At 43.2% G+C, this 25,070-nt stretch overlaps 1 protein-coding gene across 4 annotated transcripts in view; it reads left to right on the top strand.

Annotated features, from left to right (window-relative positions):
• Positions 1 to 25,070, top strand: part of TSPAN12 (tetraspanin 12) — a 215,352-nt gene that overhangs the window by 58,055 nt on the left and 132,227 nt on the right. The window lies entirely within an intron of this gene.

A 25,070-nucleotide genomic window follows, 5' to 3' on the forward strand; every position in this document is an offset into this window, starting at 1 on the left:
GAGGGCATGACTCATGGGGAAAGGAGGAAGAGGGGGTGACGAAGAGGGATGAGGGGGTGACACATGGGAAGAAGGGGTAACACATGGGGAGGAAGGGCTGAAATGTAGGTAGGGAGGGGTGACACATGGGGAGGGAGGAGGAACACACAGGAAGGGAGACAAAGGGGTGACAGGAAAGTGGGGTGATGGGTAGAGACCATTCTAGTGACAGGGGGGAGGCAGTTGGAGTGACAGGGGAGGCAGTTGGAGTGATGGGTGAGGCAGTTGGAGTGACAGGGGGGGACATTTGTAGAAGGGTTTGACAGGGGAACAAGGAAGGGACAGTAGGGAAAGGGAAGACAGTGGGAGGGAAAGGGTCAGTGGTGTGATTACCCCTTCCAAGCTCGACTATCACCCTGGCCAGCACATTGTGGAGCTCCCACCAGGCAGGGTGTATACTCACTGCACCCTGTGCTGCTTGGTAGCCCACTAGGGGTCGTTGGTCAATAGGAGCTCAGGAGAGTAGCTGGTTAGGGGGTGCTCTTGCTACTCTTCTCCCATGTCTCTATGGTGTTCCTGCAGTTGCTTTTGGTAATTCAATGAAGTGCTAATAATTCTTATCTCCAGTGTTGTACATTTTATGCATTTGTCTGATTTCTTATATTACAGTGCCATTAGGTGTAGGCCGGCATCTAGAATCCCTGAACCTGGGAAGTTACTATATAATTTTGCTTCCTGGGACTTGGCATGGCAGCACTGTTTTTAATGTTTGTGTTGTACAGCCACTTGAAGGTAAATGAAACCTGCATCGAGGCTGATGTAAACCAGTACAGTAATATACTGTAGCTATAAACTGTTATATGTTAACATTAAAAAAAACTCTTGTAGATGCTTCAGTTTACTTTCATACTACTTAATGAGAGAGTCAATTATGAGAGCAGAGTATCTCTGAACTTCAGACCTCACCCATGAGCTATCGAGATCAGTAGCAGGTCTCACACTTAAATGTACATTGAATTACATTAATTTCTATAGCCTGTGCAATTAACATTGTTGCATTTTTATTTAAACTGATGTGTAAAATGAATACAATTATTTACAGTTAAGGTTCACTTCACATGATGCATAAAAAATGCTTAGGATTCTGCGGCTAAGGTTATTAGGTTTTGCCGTTTAGTAGATCCTATGACATGTAAGCAGGTCATTATAAACTTTCCTTTACTGTATTAAAGCTGCAGTTCAGTCTTTTTTTTTTTTTTTTATTTATTTTTTTACTTCAATAGTTTCATGTGTGCAATCTCTAATTACCTAAAGAACTGTATAGCTGCAGGTCAATTCGTTCTCCATGTATTGATAGGCGAAATTTGGTGACATAATTAGTGAAGGGATCTGTTTTTCTTCTGCTTCTGTCTCTCAGTGGAAGCTCATGAATATTCATGAGCACTCCTGCACTGACATGTGCTAGAGGGAGGGCATGGCTGACAAAGGGGTGTGCCAGAGCTTGTGACAGGACATGAAGGGGCAGTGCCTTAGCAAATGGCTGTTAAAATAGAATACAAGAAAATTGGTCTTTCAAAGTTGTTTTTTTAAAAACAGAAAATGCTAAAAGTATTTTTTCTTACTACAGAACTGATTTATTAAAAAAAACACACATGCAGGATATTGACTGAACTGTAGCTTTAAGACAATATGTTGTGCTTTTATACAGGCATACCCCGGTTTAAGGACACTCACTTTAAGTACACGAGAGGAAGGACATATCGCCCAATAGGCAAACGGCAGCTCACGCATGCGCCTGTCTACAGCGCCGTCTTGAACAGCAATACCAGCTCCCTACCTGTACTGAAGCTGTGCGCAAGCGGGGAGACTATAGAGCCTGTTACACATGCGTTATTTACTTCAGTTATGCACGTATATGACGATTGCCGCACAGTACATGCATCGATAAATGGAAAAAAGGTAGTGCTTCACTTTAAGTACAATTTCGCTTTACATACATGCTGTGGACCCATTGCGTACGTTAATGCGGGGTATGCCTGTATACTGGTTATGGTTTCTGCTCTTATTTCACATACCGCTAGTTGTTCAGATGTTTGAATAGGGCCATACGGAATGTTCTGCATTGAACATTGAAATGGCCATTCTGTACATTGTACATCACATTTACTAATGTAGCCAATCAAAAGAAATATATACCTTAATATACCAATTGTAAAAAAAAAAATAGTGCTGTTTCTAACACTGAAAAACATCTACACAGTAGATGGAAAACAGATATGGAGATTGTTGTACTCCTAAGGAAGTTACTCTGATATTTTCTTCGGTGGCAACTTCTAACAAGTGGAATGGTATATGTGGCCCGGTCTCACTCTCCGCTTCCCCCAGCCCCCCTTACTTCCCGCCCACCTCAGCTGCAGCAGGGGGAATTGCGGTGTGTGTGCCGCCGGAGAAAGCGGCGGACCCGCTGGTTTGGCCAGGAAGGTGGGCAGTGTGCAGGTAGCGCTCCGGAGGCTCCATGGTGGGACACTGATAGGGCGCTGACATTTTGGATGTGCACGCATGCACAGAACGGTTCCCCGGCACGGTGGCCATTATAGATCTTTGCGCATGGGCATAGCAGCAGCGATGGCCATTACTAGATAAGACCCGCAGGGGAAATACAGCCCCTGGGGCTGCAAGATCACCTGGCTATGTTTAGCCAACAGGATTGCTAGGATTCCCTGCTCAGCTATTGATACTTTTCGCGCGCTGAGGACCATAACAGTCAGAACTGGAACATCAGAAAGGTAGTGTGTGTGTGCAGGGTGTCAGTGGCCCCTGCACTAGGCCAAAGACCCCCTTAGGCCCCAGCTAAGCCCCGACTCACCTCAGATTGTGGTTGCTGCAGGGATAGGCCCATCAGTTATGGACACTGCCCCTGTAGTTTCAGTATGAGGGACACAGCCAGGACGTGGATGCATCCTGGAGGGTGGTCTGGGACCAGACCACTTGCTACCTATGAGAGACTAGCTTCAGTGTGGGACCCTCCAGCTGGATACCACCCAACTGTACACACGCTAGTGGGGCAGCGCTATCTCACACACTTGGGTGGGTGGCTACTTGCGGACACTAGGGTGCTCAAGGGCCCTAGGTACTTTGGGGACTGTATCGCCAGTGTGTGGACACAGGGTTGGTGTATATTGGAGGGCACGGTCGTGCGTGACTGGGTGGAACTGTGTATATACTTGTTCAGTATTATTTAGCCTGTAGTAAAACTGTTATACGTACTAGTGTGTGTTTTATTGTATGGAAGGTTCTTGTAACGGGGTTATCCCACATAGTAGGATCCCGTACAGGTGGAGGCGCTACCGATTGTCGACTCGGGTACATCCCAGGCTCCTAGCAGCAGAGGCACAGGCCTTCTGTGAGCCGCAGGTAAAACAGCACGTACACATAGCCGCCTTATCTCCCAGGGGGTGGGGGAAAGTGTGCTACATATACAAATGTCTATTTCACTTGAGTGACACACTGTAAGTGCTCATTTACATGTCATTACCCAGAATCCTATAATTCCTGGCTGCAGTGGAAGCATTGAATGCTAACAAATAATGGGGAAAGGCAGGTTTGTGGACCCGTCTGGTCAGAGACATGTGAATGTGCTCACAAGTGATATGTTTAGTGATATGTTTAGTTATTTTACTTTTTACCTTTGCAAGAGACACTTCTACTTTACCTATTTGGATTAGTGCTTAGTCTCACTTTGTCCTTTTACATTACAGTACTTTACCATGAGAGAGAATAACTGTCATGAAACTGGCTGTTTGTGATGATTACTTACTCAATTCAGGGTGTTGCAAAATCTCAGCTCTTACTATTAAATCTAGAGTTTGATTGTATTTGTATGCTTTATGGCAAACTGTATTCGCTGTCAAAAAGTGAAGATCATTGTAGCTGTTAAAACAGTGCCCTGTCTAGCACAAGTGGAATAAGACTGTAAACGTGTAAGCCAGTGGTTCTCACTTCAACACTCCTAGCTAATATTTGAAAAACATGTGACCCCCTGCATTTTTTTAAACCATCCTTAATCCATAATCCACTTAAATTCATTTTTTTGTTCATTTAAAAAAAAAAAAAGATATTTTGCTTTCTTTTTACTTAAACATTACACTTTATTCTCAGGTTTTTAATTGAGGGTGTTATTTCTTGCCATTCTTCTATTTTTTCTGATTAAAATAATTTCAAGTTCAATAATATACCCTAGTAGAGGATCACTGGTGTAAACTTATGACCAGCTTTAAACAAATCCCTTTTGACTTTTATGAATGCAATTCATCATTTTACAATTTATAATGAAAATTGAAAAGAAACGTACTTTGTATTCTTAGCAATGTGTTAATGAATAATCAGCAAGATTTGCCGAATTCAGTTTCTGGACAGAAAGCTAGTGCCATTTAAATAAGGAGATTTAGTGTCACACAGGTAAGGACTAGTTAATACTCCTAAACACTTAAAGATGTGGGTTTACCTGTTTTTATTTTCTAGGTATGAAGCATGGGGTCTCTGGGGTTGAACTGTATTCATTTCCACTTCAGGGTCCCCTGCTTCTCGAGATACTTGCCTCCGAAGGTAGCCAATTATAAGCTGCAAGGTCATCCACCACAGCTTCCTATTGGCCCATGTGCCTTCGGAGATCTAAGAATCATGGGGGTAGATCCGCAGAAGTCCATCACTTGTGCGCTAATAATGATCGACCGAAATTTGGAACGGACATTATTTTTCTTTTGGTATCCTCAAAGCTAAACAATGTCTGTTAGCAAACTGACCATCAATATGTTACATGTACAGTATGAATGGGGATTATCGTAGCGCTGAGGCGCGTTAAACAATACACTGCACATGCGCATTGGGAAAAAGTCTCATCAGCACACGTGGGGTTGTGACGTGTTACGCATGTGCGTTACCGAACATAACCCCCATGAGCATGTTGCAATTTCAAATAAATACACATTTCAAACGGAATAACTCAGCCATATCAGCTGTATCAGCTAAACAGTTTACATTTTGGGACTACTCTTGCTTCTGACGCTGGGAGGATTAGAAACCTAAAATTCACTGATGAGATTCTGGATAACCACTCCAAACTTTTAGGGTCTTTCTGCTCCTGCACCAGCACCGCAGAGAAGCAGCTGATTTGTTTGGGGAGCATTCTCCAGCACATTAATGTCGTGGGGAACACCATGAGATATGCTTAAAAAGTGCTTGGCAGGCAGGAAATGCAAGGTGAAGCATAAGCTGCCTGACTATGCTGCCCAGACAAGGAAGACATGAGGGGGACCACTGGCGCCACAGCATCTCACCAATTGAGGAGCACCTGAGCCCGGTCATTGCCACCGCCCAGGTAGTGGGGCTTCCTGTGCTTTGTGCCAAGGTTGAGGCGTGGCAGACCTCGTACCCGGGGGCCGAGTGAGCTTGGCAGCAAGCATGCCCAGTAGGGGCACTGAACTCTATTTTCAGTTTATTTTGTTATATCTTCATTTTGTACATATGGTTTTCCAGAAATGTGGGTGATAAATAGTTTGTCAACTTCTGTCTTTTGGTAATTATTGTTGAAATATGTAGACCCATTATTGTTCACCAATACTTAATACACTCAATATTACATACCATAGTTGGCCACACAAACATTTCCTACTTTCCCCTTAATCATTACAAAGCAAAGTACTGTATAGTTTATTACATGAAAATAACACAATATCAGATTGATGTGTTTCTGCCATTAATATGTTCCATCATACATATCTCTGTGTGACACACAATGAAAGGGTTAAGTCCTACATGCAGTACTGTACACATCTCCATGCTGCATACTTTTGGTTTAAAATTATGTTTGATGCATCCCTCATGTTGAATACTTGATGTAAATTACAATTAAAACAGAATTGTGTGTTTCCTATTTATAACTAATATTATTAAATATCGATTATTAGTGTCATATTATATATAATAGCCATACTGTAAAAATGATTTGTTTAATATTTTTGTTAACCTATGTAATGAAACATCTGTGCGGCATCAAATACATTTTTGAGTTGATGCATAGCAACGTAATTCCCGCTCTTGTACTATTGACGATCTTTTCAAGGTTTACTCCAAAGTAAACATGATGGACAATTTTGACGCACTTTGAATTTATTTTGTGGAGCACAAAAATATAATTTTTTGCTGATACTGTTCAAATATGTACACCAAGCACAGTCCATTGCTGTGAAATAAATGTAAAAAAAAGTAATTTTTAACACAGCTGGTGCAGATAGAGAAATGTGATCTTAGTACATAGGCACACACAAGTACAATTGTAATTGAGTTTAACATGCACCAATATTTGTCAAACACCTATTTGTGATACTTTGTACAGTACATAGGCTTCAGAGGTCTACGATTTAAAACCTTTCAGGATGTTTATTTTGTGTGTGTTGTGATCAATTTTCACTAATTGACTAAACGGCCAAATTGGTGCAAAATTTACATTTACATTTGTAATTCCACTTGCAATACATATTGCTCTAAAAAAAATATTCACTATGGTAAGAGAATGTTGCATGGCTCATTGCTTTCACTTTAAGGCATCTCTATTATATACTGCTAGGAGGAACTGGTGGTTTTCAGCTAACAAATTGTCTATAGACCAGAGATTAAGCAGCTATGTCAATTTTCCTTCAGTGTGTAGTAACCTCTGCCCAGACCTATCCTGAAATTTGTTTGTGTGCAGATAGGAAGTGATTTATTTTCTGTTATCTCAGTGCTGGATTTCTTCACAATGGATTAGTGACTGCTTTACATTGGTGTCTTTACTATGAGATCTCTCAGAAATACGTTCGCAATCTCAACATAGAGCTGGAAGTCTCCCAAAAACAGGTGCACACCCTTCGCACAGAGCTGGAACTCTCCGCCATGAGGTCCACACTCTCAGCACAAAGGTCTGTAAATAGATGTATGCAGACGAAAAGCTGCTGATTACTATAGAGACTGTATAAAAAAGAGAGAATACAAGTCTGAAAGAGGAAGTTTCAGATTTGACCGACCAGGTCAGTGAAAGGAATGAAAAGCTTCACGAGCTAGAATAAATGAAACTATTTAAATTTAGTATAGGTTGAACTTAATAATAATAATAATAGCATGTTTTTGTATAGCGCTGCTAGTTATACGTAGCGCTTTACAGATAAATTTTGCAGGCACAGGTCCCTGCCCCGTGGAGCTCATCATCTATATTTTTGGTGCCTGAGGCACAGGGAGATAAAGTGACTTGCCCAAGGTCACAAGGAGCCAAAACCGGGAATTGAACCAGGCTCCCCTGCTTCAAACTCTCAGTGCCAGTCAGTGTCTTTTACGCACTGAGCCACCCCCTCTCCCTGATGGATATGTCTTTTTCAACCTCATCTACTATATAACTATGTAACAAGAAAAGTTAGAAGTATAGGAAGCACTGGAGCAACGTACACAACGAGAGCATACACTCCAGAGCCATCTGCAAGGTCTGCATACGCATCTACAGGAGGCAAAGGAGAAACAGGTGAATACAAGGAGAAGCAGCGAACTGCAGGAATAAAGTCTGTAGGCTGCTAACGAAGTACAACTGCTGCAGGAACCCAGATTGTACCCAGTGTCCCCCCACAGAGCATCATAAGGAGCCGAAGGCCACTAGTACTCAGTGTGTCCCTGTGTAGAGCTGCATGAAAAGCTGAAGGCTATGCTGAGCATCACCAGAGCATTGCTGGAGGCTGAGCATAGAGGCCAGGTGAGTCGGTATGAGAGTGAGCACGAGAAGGTTCAGAAACTGGAGCAAGAGCTAGAGGAGCAAAGAAGCTGCTCCATCCCTAATGGCTCATACAGCCAGGAGAAAGAGGCCTGGAAAAGGCAAGCAGCTGTGACCCTAGCGAAGTAATCTGCAGATCTCTAAAATATAATGAAGGATGCGTTGATGCAGACTCAGAGCAAGCACAAGGAAGAGGTGGAGGCTCTGAGAGGAGAACTGCAGGATGTACTCAAGAAACAGAATTCTCTCGCTGATAAACTAAATTTGTTAAAAAAGAAGAGAAGCATTCTAATAATTCAGAAACACTACAAAGCTCTTATCCAAGGAAGGATGGAGAGAGAAAGCTATTTGTGTTAGCGCTCCGCGTCTGTCACCATACATTCTGCCTACAGAGGGACTACAGCTCAACGGCTATATCGCCACATTAAAGCAGCTTGTGCTATTCAATCATTCTGGAGAATGAAGCAGCAAATAAAGAAGTATGAATACTTAAAGGAATCTGTGATTCTATACAGACAAATGTTAGGAAGGATCAGCAGCAAAGACGCTACAGGGATTTGAAGAAAGACGCTACAAAGATGCAGTCTCTGACTAGAATGAGACAGAAATGTTCCCTTTCCAAAACCCTGAAAAAGGCGTTACTGGTTATCCAGCGGTGCTTCCGTCTGAATAAATGTATGATTCGGGAAAAAGAGGTCCAAAACTACAAGTCTGCTGACTGCAAAAGGAAGATGCCACAGGATAAAGTCAGAATGAATGAGAACTCCGTCAAGGATAAGGTGCTGGCAGTTAATAGTGCTAAAAGAAAGGAATGGAAGCAGGCACACGGTCTTTCTAAAAGTGCAGTTTATTGTGCCACCAAAGGTCCAACGTTTCGGCAATAGATTGCCTTTATCAAGGAGAGGGCTTTCTCGACAGGAGGTAGCTGAAAGACTCTGTAAGGATCTGTGCGTCTCGCCATGGACCCCTGCGACCCATTATGAACACTATGCTCCTCTAAGGATTGCTGTATATGCATTAATCTATATGTGTCATGTATCCTTTCAGGTTCTCATTCTATACACAATGCTGCTAGCATAAATACAGTTCTACACCATTTTTAGACACTTTATTAGGTGACATTGTGGTTATACAATTAATTTGTACACTTTATTCACTTTTGTTCTTTTATATATTAAAGTCTCACTACACTTGTTTTTTGATGTAAGGGCTCTCACCCCTGCACGATCATTCAGGTCTCCTTGGGCATCAGGCTGTCTTTTCCCACTCCAGGGCAGATCTGCTGACTGGGGCCCGCCCCCTCCGCCCCCGGACGTCTGACGTCATCGCGTCACGTCGTGAGGGCACGCTGACGTCACCAGGGGAGCCTCTGCTGCCAGTGAGGGGCAGAGTGTCCAGCATCCTGCAGGACAGCCATATTTGCCTGCTACAGGCATTGGGGAGGCTGTCTCCTCGTGGAGCCCTGGGATCCTCCCCTGGTGGCGCATGACGTCATCACGCCACGTCGCGCTGATGCTCTGACGTCACGATGGGGGCGTCGACATCCAGGAGCAAGGCAGCAGTGATCGTGGAGGGGTGAGTACCCATTTGTGTATAAATAGTGGTATGTTTAGTATGTTCTGTAGCCCTCTCCTTGATAAAGGCAATCTATTGCCGAAACGTTGGACCTTTGGTGGCACAATAAACTGCACCTTTAGAAAGACCGTGTGCCTGCTTCCATTCCTTTGCTCAAGCACTTCTGGGATGTCTGGACCTCCCTGGACACAGCGCACTGGCAGATAAGTACCCCCCTCCAGCACCTACCAGCGGTGTGCATGTGCTTCTATATATGAGTTAATAGTGCTAAGCCAGGCGCAGGTGGCCACGTGACAGGGAAGAGGAGATCGCACGACACGTGGAGGAACTTGTTGCCAAGCGAGTAAAAGATGAGTTAGAGAAATTTAAAGTTAAACTTGAGCAAGAATTCCTCTTCAAAAACTACTACATATCACCACGAACTGATAAAGAGGTAGCAAACCTTTGCACTTCATCTCCCAATTGCCAGGTAATTGCCCCAAAGGGGAAAACAAAAAGTTAGAAAACCACCTTGAGAAAAAACTTTGCGCTATGAAGAAGCATGAAGGTTCAGAGTTAGAATGGCAAAAGATTGGAAAGCAAAAGCAACTAAGTACAAAACTGGTCTTTTATGTTTTCAATTTTCGTCGCTCAGTGCCTCTGGATAAAAACAAGGAGAATCAGATCCAGGAGATTCATCAGAAGCTAAAGAATCAGCCCAATTATGTGAAAGAGACAGAAAGCATTAAAGGGAAGTTTGGAGATTTAATGGAATGGAATTCAAAGAAAAAAATATATTGTCTTTGGCCTTTCCACGTCTTGGGAGTAGCCGATCAGCTTTACACGTGGGGACTGTGTCAGAAGCAGCTTAGCCTTAAAACGTAATTTGCTAGTGCAATTTATATGCTATATTATGTCTCTAGAATGAGCAGTGTGTGCACATTGTAATGTTGTATTTTCTGAAAATGTAGGTAGACTACAAGTCAGTATACAGTGTTGACGGCCCTTAACAATATTGCAAAGTTGTATCTTCTGAAAATATACAGGTGCGCCGACGAGTATTCTAAAACTTGCCTTGGAAAATCTGGGGCCATCACCAACAAGACCCATGTACATGATGGGTACTGAATGGGACTGCCAGGGACCCCCGCTGTGTTAATCTGATGGGCCATTAGTCTTTCTGCAGAAATGTCACTGAAATGTTGCAGCATGTACCTGAGTCTTGTTGGTGATTGCCCCAGATTTTCCATGGCTTTAGAATACTTGTCGGCGCACCTGTAGGTAGATTACAAGTTCTAAAAATAAAAGTTGATGGCCCTTTTGGTCCTTAAAATTATAAAATTGATCATATCTTTGATAAGAAAAAAAGGTGCGAAGTGATAGAAATGGACCGGTTTCATAAATGTATAAAGATAATGTTCATCATATCTTGGAGTAAAGGGAAAAAAATGATGTTGCTAGAAAATAATTTCTGAAAATGGTTCTCTATTAAAAAGCAACAAAATACGTTAGCTAAGAATAGTATGTTATGATTAAACTTATTGTAAAGGACAAATAAGATTGCTTGAAAAGTATTTTGAAAGTGGTATTCAATTAAAAGGTAACAACATATGTTGGCCAAGAATAGTACATTAGGATGAAACTTATTGTCAGTAATTGCTGCATAGGGCCAAATGAAAGTCTTGGGTAAAAGGTTCAAATTTCACTTTTGCTTCAGGTGAAAGTTGAATTTTGGGTTGTTAGCTCAAATATTTCAGATGGGACACTTGGTCGCTCGCCTCAGTAGGTCTGAGTTGGGGAGGAGGATATGTGACATAGTCCCAGGGCAATAGGCATTTTCTGTCCCATTTAGATCAGTAACTGCAGCCACAGTGTAAATGTGCTCCATCCCACAGTCTTGGTGGGAAGGGAGCGATGATTTCGGGAACACACCAGAAATAAGAAATTAAACAATAATGGTGCAGTATATTAACACATCATGGAATGTACTGAATATCTTGGCTCTGTAGAAATTCCTACTTACAGCAAGAAGAATATAAAAAGGCAGTTATCTGACACTGTCAGTATAGATGGAAATGGGTCTTCAACAGAAGGGTAGACTCGAAATCAGAGGGAACTTCAAAGGGAGATCATACGGATGGCATAGACTCAGGTCCGGATGAGGTATAATGTGCATGGAAGATAAAAACGGACCAATGGTATAGATCGCAATAACAGTTTTTATCACACATAAACAAGGTTAGAAATGTACTTACAATAAGTACATAATCTATGTACACATAGGGGTATCGTGAGACAGTAGAGTGCTGGTCCCGTATGGTAAAACTGCTATACCTTCCTCCTGGAACTCCCGTCTCGCCGCCGATGGATGGCGTCTGACGTCACTTCCGATCAACGGGTGACGACATCCGGTTGGGAGTAAAGAAGACGGATAGCGGTGGATCAACAGCAAACTCAGACGTCTTCACTTCGTGGGCAGCTGCAGCAGACTGACTAAACAAGCTCTACGCGTTTTGTTGTACTTAGACAACTTCCTCAGGAGCAGATTAACATCCCTTGTGGGTGGGCCTTAATATATAGTGTGGATGATTTCAAACAATTACACAATCAAATAAAAATTAGCATATTTAAGTAATTAACACACAGGTTTGCCTTACAATCGGGCACATAACTCTGCGGTCCAAAAATAAAAAACAAACAATTGAAATATTTATTTTATTAACTAATAAGTAAAAATAACTAAAATAAATTAATAAATAAAGCCATATTGCTACAAACTCATAACGGGGCAGGGAGAGATGACGAAACAGGAGGAGAGAGAGGAAAAAAAAACAGCCTCACAGAAGCTAATGGATGGGAAATCCACACCAGAGTTCACAGTTGCTCTAATTTCTCTCAGCTGCCCTCCTAATTGAGTTAGCAGGTACTTAAAACACGTTGCCTACTACCTTTGTCTCTGCCCTAGAGCCTGGCAGCTGGGTCTTCTGCTTTCAGCCAGACAGGGGAGGACCTTCCCCCTGCAAATTAACAACCTTAATTCATGTGCTTATTAGAATTCTGTATGCTGTTATGATCCTTTTATGAATGCTATGTATTTTTGTGCAGTTGGAAAGCGAATGAGCTGCCCAACCTTAGAGAGGGAAATCCTGAAGTCTAGTCAGACCTCAGTTGAGCAGGATTTGGTTTGATGTTTCAGTTAGTGTTGCAGTCTCACTGCTGGGGACTAATAAAGCAGGCAGAAGCCTGAGTAACTCAATGTACTTAATTCAAAGTGTTGCAGTCCCACTGCTGGGGACTGATAAAGCAGGCAGAAAACTGGATATTTCAATATTGTGGTATGTGTCCTCTGTGATTACCCTAAAAGACTGGGTCATAAAGAGCCCTGAAGGATGACAGAGCAACCTAAGGGAGACGTTCGTCACCAGACACACACACACACACACACACACACACACACACACACACACACACACACACACACACACACACACACACACACACACACACACACACACAGATATAAGTCCCAGATTGCGCAGACTCCTCACTGCACTTGATATTTGCAAAGTCTTTAAAAATGGATACCCCTTTGCAGCATGCATCTTCAATGGACGCTCCTTTTGCCCACAAGCGTAATGCAGCCAGATCTCCAATGAAATGTTGAAACAAATAGACACAGCACACTGAGCATAAGCATACATTTTTTACTAAAAGAGAGACATATAGCATTGACAATTTACAATAAGTAAAATAACAATGAGCTCCACATGATCATGCAGTCCTCGTGGGTCCATCGATGTTCTTCAGCAAGGACCTGGTGCATAGGTTCCCTGGACCAAACAACCGTGGCTCTGGAAGTCACAGAAGCCTCTAGGCGTGATGATGTATGATTCTCAGTGACAATACCTCAATGCACGTCGCATGAAAATATGCTTCATCAGGGATTAGCATCATTGAGACAAACTCTCCTATTTAAACTCCTACTGGGTAATAGGTTAATTGAAGCCCATAGTACGTTCATTAACCCTAAGTTGACATACTGTATCATGCGTCTACATATTACAAAAAAATACAAGTACAAATACAAGATATACTGTATAGTTAATCGTAATTTGTTCTGGGGTGTGTAAGAGACATGTGCAGAGGTACAACCAGGGAGACAGATTTGGGAAAATTAAACCACGGCTTTATTCCGCAATACATTTTAAGGAAACACACAAATAAACATCCTATCCCTTTGTAAGGTCTAACTCACTTTCCCAGTCCCTATCTGCAGGGCTGGGAGGATAAGCCTCTTTCCAACTTATGACCCCAAAGTCAAAAGAGGTACCTGTAAAGAGGCGGCCCAGTATGTCAGTCTCAGTGTCTGGGTTGGTGTCTGTTGTGGGGCCACCCTATGGCCGGGTTCCATGGTGTTTTGCGAGAAGCACAGTCCCTCTGGGCTCTAGAGATCTCCTATGCAGTTCAAGCAGGAGGCTTTTTTTTAACTGTCTGAACCAGGTGGAGACTGGTTAATTGTCTATAGCTGTAATTAACCAGCTCCCTGCTTGATTCGTCAGACAAATACAGAATTAATATTGAAGGGGTTAAGGTCCTGTTACAGGGAGAATAAAAGCCTCATAAAATGATGACCCAAAGTTAGTGCCTGAATAAATTGCAAAGTGCAAATAAAATTGAATAATCAGATCATTACGTCCAATCAGGGACTTTTGTTTTTTTTTTGGCCCATATGACAACTTTTTGTCTCTTGTTGTTAATGGGCATTAAAAAGACACTATAGCGTAATACTGCACTGATATCACTGCTTTGTGGCAGTATCGCGCTATAAGGGCATTTATCACCCATTAAACCACTTATCACTGCTTTGTGAATAGGCCCCTTAGTGTGGACTTGCTTTTGCAAGTTTAGCCATACACTAGCAGCACATCTGGAAATATTAAGACATTTTAAAGAAATAGAAGTGTGATGGACAAGCATGATGACATTTCAAATTGTAGATCATCCGATTGCTGGTTCTAAATAGCCACTGTGAAGTGATATGGATAAAAAATGGGAGTAAAAAGGGTTTTAAGAATGGAAATTAGACAACAGATGCTTTACGTCATCAATTTGGGCCATTTTTTTCCAAAGCCAAGAAAATATGCCACAAAGGAGGTGTTGTTTTCGAAACAAAAAAAAGTTCTGGACTTGAATAATACATAAATACTTCAATATTTACATATAAAATCTGTTCCCGAGGTTTCAAATATAAATGAACACAATTTAAATATTAATTACATATCTGCATAGGGATGCTTATGTTCATATGCTGTTTGCTGTTTGCACTTGCACACATTGCAAATTGCTTAAAAAGGCTACTTTCATGCAGAAAGGCATTTGCATAGCTGTTCTATGTATAAGAGAGGCCCATAAAATATCAGGTTACGCTAATACAGCTGCAGGAATATAATAATATAATAATAAGTTTTCTACCCCGTAATAGTCCCATGCTGTGCTTTAAAGCTGTGTTAACAGCGAGCATTAGCTTATATGTGCTCCATGTCACAATGGTTTTTCAGACAAAAGGTAACACGTGTGCTCATTTGCATGTAATTTCCCAGAATCCCTTGCTGCAGTGGAAGCACTGTATGCTGGGGATAATGGTGAAAGGCATGGTTGCAGACCTGCCTAAAACATGTGAATGTGCTGTGAAAGTGATCATTTTATTTGGTATATGCAATACGGTTTCTTGTTGCCTTTTTCATCCACCATAACTTAAAACGTGATGGTATATAGATTTAGAGAGGTATCTGTACCGGGTTAGCCGAGCTTACACACACACACTCTTACATCGCTAACATTCAGGGACTATTTAACACTTCTATTCATAAATCGCAGGGGGAGGGATAGTTTCAGTTACAGATAACATTCCAAGATGCACTGTTTTTAAGTTAAACCTTCATTGCATATAACACCGCTGGAAGAAGAGATCAGTGTATCCCGAAAGCTTGCACAAATAAAAGCATTTTGTTAGCCACAGAACGGTATTGTCTATTCATTTTTTATTTTATTATTTTATATATATATGTCATCTATATCATGTTTTTAAACTTGTGTAGCCATGTATCCCCTTGGCCACCAATTTGCCCTGCTTAACACAAACTCTGTACCAGTGCAGGCAGTGTTAGGGTTAATCTGGGTTCTACTGCAGTAAGCAACTCCCTTGAGTGACAGGGGACTGGGGGGGGGGGCTAAGGTCTGCGTACTGCCCTATCAGGGGCTTAGACTTAGTACTCACCCCAGGGGTACAAAAGGTGCCGCAGAGATAAATTTACTAGGTGTTGGACGTGTGGAGCCAGGGCTCTGGTTCATCTTCCTTCCCCTCCCTCAGTGGAATGGGACAACTACCCCTTACTCCATCAGGGAGCATAGAAGCTAAGGATAGACCTTTGAGGCCTCAAGCCATGGGGGTTGATTCCAGGGACAAGAGAGTGTACATGTTGGTATACTGCTGTGTACTATGAAGAATAAAGACAAGTTACTGTTTATACTCCTGCCTGAGGCTGCAGTTTCTTCCAGGAGAGAGTGAGTGTTTTCCACAGGGGACTGCACCTATCCCTATAGGCCCTGTGGGAATGGAGGTGGTGCAACAGCGAGTGAAGAGCTTTGGAGATCCCTAAAGCCTGTTCTGTTCGTCCCCAACTAACACCGGCGGACATTCAGTATCCTGTAAGCCTAGCAGGTGAGCAGCACAAGAACACTGGGTAGCAGTGAGTTACCCTCCGGGTGGGGGAAGACCTATTATACTTACAATAGTCTTTTTAGCTACGTGAAAAGCCATCTGGAAACCAGAACCTGACTGATGTGTAATCAGCAAATATAAATGCACTGTTGTTTATCAGTGATAATATACAACATTATCTGTTTATACCAAGATATCTTCTATTTAGAAACCTATAAAACAAAAGATAGGGGCGCCCTTAATCTAAATAAAATAATAAATGTAAATGGATTAACAATAATTGTTAACCCTACAGTGATTGTGCACAGATACAACCGTGTGATAATAGCTGGATGCTGAAATAGTCCCAAAGAATTCCAAGGATGCAGATGACTGGAACCAGCCATTGCTCAGCACATGAAAATGAACAGATAAAACAACATAGTGTAATACTGTTAAGAGACAATGCACCTTAAACAAAACAATAACGGATAAAGTGATAGAGCAAGCACAAAAATAAATTAAAACTATTTAATAAAAAGACAAAAATCAAATAACAAAATAATCATTAAAAACATCCACTGATCCTGCGTCCGGCAAATATAAGAATCCTACTTACAAGCTGCAAGTAGGTCAAGCGCATTGAAATAGCTCTGAAGGGCTGTTCCTCTGCTACACATGTGTTGCCGGGATGTCCTCTCCCTCTCCTACCTAGACCCGCTGGGTGTGCGGAAAGGACCACCGTCTGCTGGGGAGTTGGTTTGGTAGCCTTCAGACCTGTGTTGCTCGCAATCTCCAGCACACAGCTCTGCCTCTCGCGAGGCACATCTTACCCCTGAAGAAGCGGATCAATCCGCGAAACGCGTAGGGTGACGTCACACACCCTGCGTCTCGGCGTTCTGCGCATGCATCTCCATACCCTCTCTGATCGAGTAATCATTGGCGCCAGACACCAGCACTAGCCCCCTCTGACGGCGGATTCTCTCGCGAGAGGCAGAGCTGTGTGCTGGAGATTGCAAGCAGTAGAGGTCTGAAGGCTACCAAACCAACTCCCCAGCAGACGGTGGTCCTTTCCGCACACCCAGCGGGTCTGGGTAGGAGAGGGAGGGGATATCCCGGCAGCACACATGTGTAGCAGAGGAGCAGCCCTTCAGAGCTATTTCAATGCGCTTGACCTACTTGCAGCTTGTAAGTAGGATTCTTATAGTTGCCGGACGCAGGATCAGTGGATGTTTTTAATGATTATTTTGTTATTTGATTTTTGTCTTTTTATTAAATAGTTTTAATTTATTTTTGTGCTTGCTCTATCACTTTATCCGTTATTGTTTTGTTTAAGGTGCATTGTCTTTTAACTGTATTACACTATGTTGTTTTATCTGTTCATTTTCATGTGCTGAGCAACGGCTGGTTCCAGTTATCTGCATCCTTGGAACTCTTTGGGACTATTTCAGCATCCAGCTATTATCACACGGTTGTATCTGTGCACAATCACTGTAGGGTTAACGATTATTGTTAATCCATTTACATTTATTATTTTATTTAGATTAAGGGCGCCCCTATCTTTTGTTTTATATGTCTGTTATATCACTCACTTTGGGTAGTTAGTGATTTTTTAGTTGGCAGCCCATATTATTTACATCACCTTATATTGTTATTAGGGTGTCTATATTGATATTTATCAATTGTATTCTGAATAGTGCTACACAGCTTGCACCTTTTTCCTCTATTTAGAAACAACTACACTATATATTTTTTATTCTTTCCACATACTGTACGGTGATATCTGCGCTCCCAAACCTATTCTTGGAGATAATATACAACAGCCACAATATATATATATATATATATATATATATATATATATATATATATATATATATATATATATATTTATTATGACCCAGGGAAAAAAATATATGGATACATCAGGAAGTTCAGCTAATACATCTGCAGAGGAATCTCATGACCGAGAGCTGTAAAATTCGGAGAGGAAGAGAATAATATGCTTGTGAATGACATGCTCATATTTTATGACACGCTTGGCAAGCAGTTTAATCCACCTCCTATAAGAGATATCTCTGGAGAACTGTAACACAAAGGCTTTCTGTCTGAGGACATAGCCCAGGAACACACAAATGTGCTAAAAAAAAATTTAGTCGGATGTGAAGAGAAAGTGGAAAAAATGTGGAAAAAGGAAAGCCAATCGGAATGAACTAGATGTGATGCTTCTCTTGAAATCAGCTTGTGTGTTTATAAGGAGCAGAACAAGGTTATATCGCCAGAGATCATCCTTGCGGTCGAGAGCACTATAGATTCTGGGTCATGCACCATGTGTCAGTTTGATTTTTAGGGGAGTGTCAATAGGAGGAATTAGGGAGGATAATGATAAGTACATTATCCTCTCTCTGTGCGTCATTTTTTTAAATCTTATATCTGTGTCCAACAACATCCCCCAGGCCTGGGGTAGCCTAACATTTTTGTGGTTAACAATGTGTCAATTGTAAGAAACACCTTCTTACATTTGATGCAAACAAGAAAATGGAGCTATGCGTCAAAATATACATCTCTTTGCACAGTCTTTACGTTGATACATCACTCCGTTAGTTTCTGTAGGTTGACGACACTACTCTCACTTGGGCTCAGATACACTAAGCTCCGACAACCTATTTAGCATAATACTACACTAAATTAACATTAGTGTATCACAATTTCCCCTCCCCAATCGCAGATAGAGTGCATGTGGGGGGAATCTATATGTATTACCAGGTGTGGTGCTTTATCTATTAGGCTCACCGAAGGCCTGAGCCTCCGCCAGTGAGAGCCCGGAGTGTATCCTGTGGCACAATACTCATATATACAACGCCTCCACCTGTGTAGTATTCTAAAGGTAGAATGACCCTGACACATGACCAACATACAGTAACCAATACACCAAAGATATATATAAACCAGTTTACTGCTTATGCATAACAATATAACAATCACATCAGCAAGGTTATCACTCTATAACACTAATGGCACAACTACCCGGTCACCTCGCAGGGCTTTCTACCCAACACCTTACTCCCAGGTGTCTCAATAGTCCCAAGAGTTCCGCAACCCACCCTTTAGGTGTGATCAGTGCCTGTGTGGTACCGGAAATTGTATTGTATTGTATTGTATGTCTTTATTTATGTAGCGCCATTAATGTACATAGCGCTTCACAGTAGTAATACATGTGGTAATCAAATAAATAACAGATAATATAAATAACAGATCATGGGAATAAGTGCTTTAGACATAAAAGTAACATTTCGGAAGAGGAGTCCCTGCCCCGAGGAGCTTACAGTCTAGTTGGTAGGTAGGTAGAACGTACAGAGACAGTAGGAGGGAGTTCTGGTAAGTGCGTCTGCAGGGAGCCAAGCTTATGTATCATGTGTTCAAAATATCCACAGTGCTATTCATATGCTTCTTTAAGCAAGTGTGTCTTAAGGTGGGTCTTAAAGGTGGATAGAGAGGGTGGTAGTCGGGTACTGAGGGGAAGGGCATTCCAGAGGTGTGGGGCAGTCAGTGAAAAAGGTTTAAGGCGGGAGAGGGCTTTAGATACAAAAGGGGTAGAAAGAAGACATCCTTGAGAAGAACGCAAGAGTCTGGATGGTGCATAACGAGAAATTAGGGCTGAGATGTAAGGAGGGGCAGAAGAGTGTAAAGCTTTAAAAGTGAGGAGAAGAATGGAGTGTGAGATGCGGGATTTGATCGGAATCCAGGAGAGGGATTTCATGAGGGGAGATGCTGAGACAGATCTAGGAAAGAGTAGAGTGATTCTGGCAGCAGCATTTAGGATAGATTGTAGGGGAGACAGATGAGAGGCAGGAAGGCCGGACAGCAGGAGGTTACAGTAATCAAGACGGGAGAGAATGAGGGCCTGAGTCAGAGTTTTAGCAGTCGAGCAACAGAGGAAAGGGTGTATCTTTGTTATATTGCGGAGCAAAGCAACAAGTTTTAGAAATGTTTTGAATGTGAGGGGCGAATGTGAGAGAGGGGTCGAGTGTGACCCCTAGGCAGCGTGCTTGGGCTACTGGGTGAATGATGGTAGTTCCAACAGTAATGTGGAAGGAGGTAGTAGGGCCAGGTTTGGGAGGAAGTATGAGGAGCTCTGTTTTTGCCATGTTGAGTTTAAGGCGGCGGATTGCCATCCAGGATTATATAGCAGAGAGACATTCAGAAACTTTGGTTTGTACAGCAGGTGTAAGGTCAGGTGTTGAAAAGTATATTTGTGTGTCGTCGGCATAGAGGTGATAATTAAACCCAAAAGATGTTATTAGGTCACCTAGAGAGAGTGTGTACAGAGAAAAGAGAAGAGGTCCCAGGACAGAGCCCTGGGGTACCCCCACAGAGAGATCAATAGAGGAGGAGGAGGTATTAGCAGAAGAGACACTGAAAGTACGATGGGAGAGGTAGGATGAGATCCAGGATAGAGCTTTGTTCCGAATACCTAGAGTATGGAGAATGTGGAGGAGAAGAGGGTGGTCCACTGTGTCAAATGCTGCAGAGAGGTCGAGTAATATGAGCAGAGTGTAATGACCTCTGTCTTTGGCAGCATGGAGGTCGTCAGTTATTTTAGTGAGGGCTGTTTCGGTGGAGTGAGCAGTGCGGAAGCCAGATTGTAGAGGGTCTAGGAGAGAATAGGTGTTGAGAAAATGGAGCAGGCGAGAGAATACAAGACGTTCAAGGAGTTTAGAGGCAAAAGGCAGGAGGGAGACAGGTCGATAGTTAGAAAGACAGGTAGGGTCAAGCTTGCAGTTTTTGAGTAATGGTATGACTGTTGCATGTTTGAAGGAGGATGGAAAGGTTCCAGAGCAGAGGGAGGAGTTAAAAATGTGTGTGAGCGTAGGGATTATAGTAGGAGCAAGAGGTTTTAGGAGATGGGAGGGAATGGGGTCAAGAGGGCAAGTGGTAGAGGGAGAAGAGGCGATCAACAGCGACACATCCGCCTCTGAGACAGTGGAAGAAGAGTCAAAGAAGGCAGGAGGAGAGTTAGGAAGAGGTGTAGGATGGGAGGAAGGAACAGAGGGGATGTTCTGCCATATGGATTCCACCTTTTCCTTAAAATAGTCATCAAAGTCCTGAGCAGAGATGGAGGAAGGAGAGGCAGCTGAGGGTGGTTTGAGTAGAGTATCAAAGACAGAGAACAGTCGGCGTGGGTTAGACTTGTGCATGTTGATTAGTGAAGAAAAGTAGGCTTGTTTAGCTTGCGAGAGGGCAGAGTTGAAACAGGATAACATAAATTTGTAGTGAAGGAAGTCTGCGAGAGTGTGAGACTTCCTCCAGAGGCGTTCAGAGGAACGAGTGGAGGAACGCAGCATGCGCGTGTGGGAATTTAGCCAGGGTCTAGGGTTAGAAGGGCGAGTGCGGCAGAGAGAAAGTGGGGCATGTAGATCAAGAGAGGAGGACAAGACAGAGTTGTAGTTCCTGACCAGGTTGTCAGGGTCTGTAGCAAAGCTGAGAGGGGAGAGGGAGGAGCTTAAAGTGGACTCAAAGTCAGGTAAGTGAATAGAGCGCAGGTTTCTTCAGAACCGGGCGGTAGATGGAGGTGGAGAAGGGGAGAAGCAAGATAGAGAGAATGAGATGAGGTGATGGTCAGAGAGAGAAAAAGGGGAAATGGAGAAATCAGAGAGAGAGGAGTTTTTAGTGAAAACCAGGTCTAAGTAGTGGCCATCCTTGTGGGTGCTGGCTGCAGTCCACTGTTGATGGCCAAAAGAAGAGGTTAGAGAAAGAAAGCGGGAAGCCAAGAGAGAGAGGGGTCATCAATGTGGCAATTGAAGTCCCCAAGGAGAAGAACAGGGGAGTCTGAGGAGAGGAAGAAAGAGAGCCAGGATTCAAAGTGAGAGAGAAAGGCAGAAGGGGGATGAGTAGAGGTAGGTGGGCGATAGATGACCGTCACATGGACAGGGAGAGGAGAGAAGATCTGGACAGTGTGAGCCTCAAAGGAGGGAAAAGCAAGAGAGGGGGGAATATGAAGGGTTCGGTAACGGCAGAGAGAGGAGAGCAAGAGCCCCACGCCTCCACCCCTGCCATCAGGGCGCAGAGTGTGGGAGAAGGATAGGCCACCATAGGAGAGGGCAGCTTCCAGAGCAGAGTCAGTCTGAGTGAGCCAGGTCTCAGTTATAGCAAAGAGAAGCAGGGAGTGAGAGAGAAAGAAGTCATGTACAGAGAGGAACTTGTTAGAGAGGGAGCGAGCATTCCAATGGTGGTGCACTTGGTGACTGTACTTGGCCGGGGCTCCTGCACCCGGGTACTGCAGAACAACGGAAGAGGACCCATCTGTGTCCAGCCCCAAAGCCTCAGCGATGGTGTCCTCCTCCAAACAGGATGGTCTCCCTCTGGTGGATCTCACCACCCAGACAGTCCCTGTCTCTGTTTCTGCAGAGAATGATTCCCTGTAAACACTGGCCAGGATATTCCTCTTCCTGGCTGGACCCTCACTTGTCTAGTTTCTACAGGACCCTGGTCCCAATCCTAAGGGGAGTCCCTGCAGCAACCACAAGCTGAGGTGAGTTGGGGCCTAGGTAGGGCCTAAGGAGGATATCTGGCCTAGTGCAGGAGCCACTTGCTCCCTACATATACCCAACCTCCCTTGACTGGGTCCCAGCTCCAACTGACTCTTCCTGTGCAGAGCGCAACAATGTATCTTTCCTCAGGAGCAGCTGTAAGCCCTGGCGTCGGGTGGTATCTCTGCCCTTATGCATCCAGGACATACTTGAAAACGAGAGGTAACTCTCAATGTATTACTTCCTGGTAAAATATTTTATAAATAAATAAATTGCCGCCGGCCACCTTCTGTACATGCGTGAGTACTTCCAAAATGGCGGAGCCCTGTCATTGATGCAGCCGGCAGCCCCCGGCGACACGATCACCCCCGCAGCTTCCCGACATACCACAGGGGTTCCCCTGCGGAGGTAAGTGGGACCAGGGAGAAGCCTGCTACATTAGGTTAACTGTAAACTCCTAAACACTACAGAGAATAACCCAACGTTACCCCGGTTTTACACCTTTAAATAACATATGGTTAGATGTTTCTGTGAGTTAGTCGTAATTGTATGCAAATAGGCGTTCCCCGTAGTATTGCATATCCACTAACGGCCGCTCAGGTTAATGCAGGGAATTAATGTTAATTATTTAGGTTTTACCTAAAGGTGGCATTACTCCCATACAGACCCTGAAATACGGGTTGAGGGAGAGTCCTATATTACTAGGAGGGAGATTCTATTTTAAATATGTTAATTTCAATATGCAAAATGTAATCAAATGATTTGAAATTAGCATATTTCCCAGATATCTCAGTGTCACGGGAGACTCCTGTGGCGGGTAGGATCTCGGTGGCCGGAAGAGCACGAGCGTAGTAGGGGTCACAAGCAGGGGTCCGAGGCAGGCGGCAGGTAGCGAAGTCAGGTAACAAGCAGTGGTCCGAGGCAGGCGGCAGGTAGCGAAGTCAGGTAACAAGCAGAGGTCGGCAACGAGGAGACTGGAACAGGACAGGCGGGGCAGGACAGGTCCAGGAGCAGGGACTGAGACCGGGGAGCAGGGACTGAGACCGGGGAGCAGGGACTGAGACCGGGGAGCAAGGAACAAACAGGGACAAGCGAGATTACTAGCAAGGGCCTTTACTGTGAACAGACTACAAATACAGGTACAGGTACAGGAACAGATCAGGAATCAAAGACAGGCATGTGCATAGGAGTCTGACTTGAAGCAAAGGCAAAAGCAACAGACAGGAAGCAGAGCATTAAAGGACAGAGACAGGAGCAACAAGAAGACAGACAGGCAGACAGAGGAACCCAGAGGAAACAGAAGGCAGCAGCACACCCAGTGGACAAAGAAGCTATGGCTAGGCAGGAGGTCTAGGCGACCCTGACACTCAGGTGTGGTTTTTTTTGTGCCCAAGGTATCTCTCCACCTATTATATAAAGATGTGTTATGGAAAGTACATAAGTAACTTGGGACTTTAGTAAATTAGACCCCAACCCTCGCCTCTCTCCCTCGCCACCATTATTTGACTCTAACACAAGGTTGGGCTAATTTAAACTGATGTGAGACTATGCAAATGAGTGAACCACGGCTGTTGGTTTTGTATATAGTTACCTTTGAATATACGTTAAACTCAGGTAAAATAACACTGGCTACTATTTTACCTAATCTTACGTTATTTGTTATTTGCCCTGATTTAATAGAGCTTAATGTATCTGGCCCTTGAAGAGGAGAGACAAAGAACATCTAGTGTTAAACAAGCAGAAGATTCCGACCTAATATCTTTTCAAACACAATTCTTTCAAGCAGCAAACCCCCACCCCCCAAATAAAGAAATAAATCATAAAGTTATAGCATAACTGATACATTTTGTTGTGTTTATATTTTTAATTAATCTTCATTTATTTCAGTGTTTTAACCTAGGGAAAAGGGAGACCAAAAAGCGCACCAGCACAAACGGAGCAGGAAGAAACCAGAACAAAAAAATGATTAAAAGGGCACTTTAATGTGGCAAAAGACCCATCCAATGCATTTCGAATGCTGCGACGTTCGAAATGCATTGGATGGGTCTTTTGCCACATTAAAGTGCCCTTTTAATCATTTTTTTGTTCTGGTTTCTTCCTGCTCCGTTTGTGCTGGTGCGCTTTTTGGTCTCCCTTTTCCCTGTATTGCATTGAGTAGCTGCACAGCCTGCCTGCCTGCCCTACCAGGATGTGAGTATTTGCATATTTTTCAGGGGAACCTGCCGATGAGACAAATGGTGAGTGGGTTTCACCACACACCACCTGTCTTCAGGAGGATAGTACCCATTATATGACACAATAGGTACTATATCAATTGTTAGTACCCTGGTATAGTGGTCTGGCTTATTATCATTTTGAGATATACCTGCATTTGAGCGCTTCAGCTATTTTCCATAGTGTTTTAACCTATCTGTATTTTTTACCGGCTTCAGCTGTTACCTAGACAACCTCTGTTATCATAATGAGCGTGAATAGCAGCAGACATTTTAACCTCCTTTAACTACAAAATTAAAAA

Source organism: Ascaphus truei, chromosome 5 (assembly GCF_040206685.1).
Source record: "Ascaphus truei isolate aAscTru1 chromosome 5, aAscTru1.hap1, whole genome shotgun sequence".
NCBI lineage: Eukaryota > Metazoa > Chordata > Amphibia > Anura > Ascaphidae > Ascaphus > Ascaphus truei.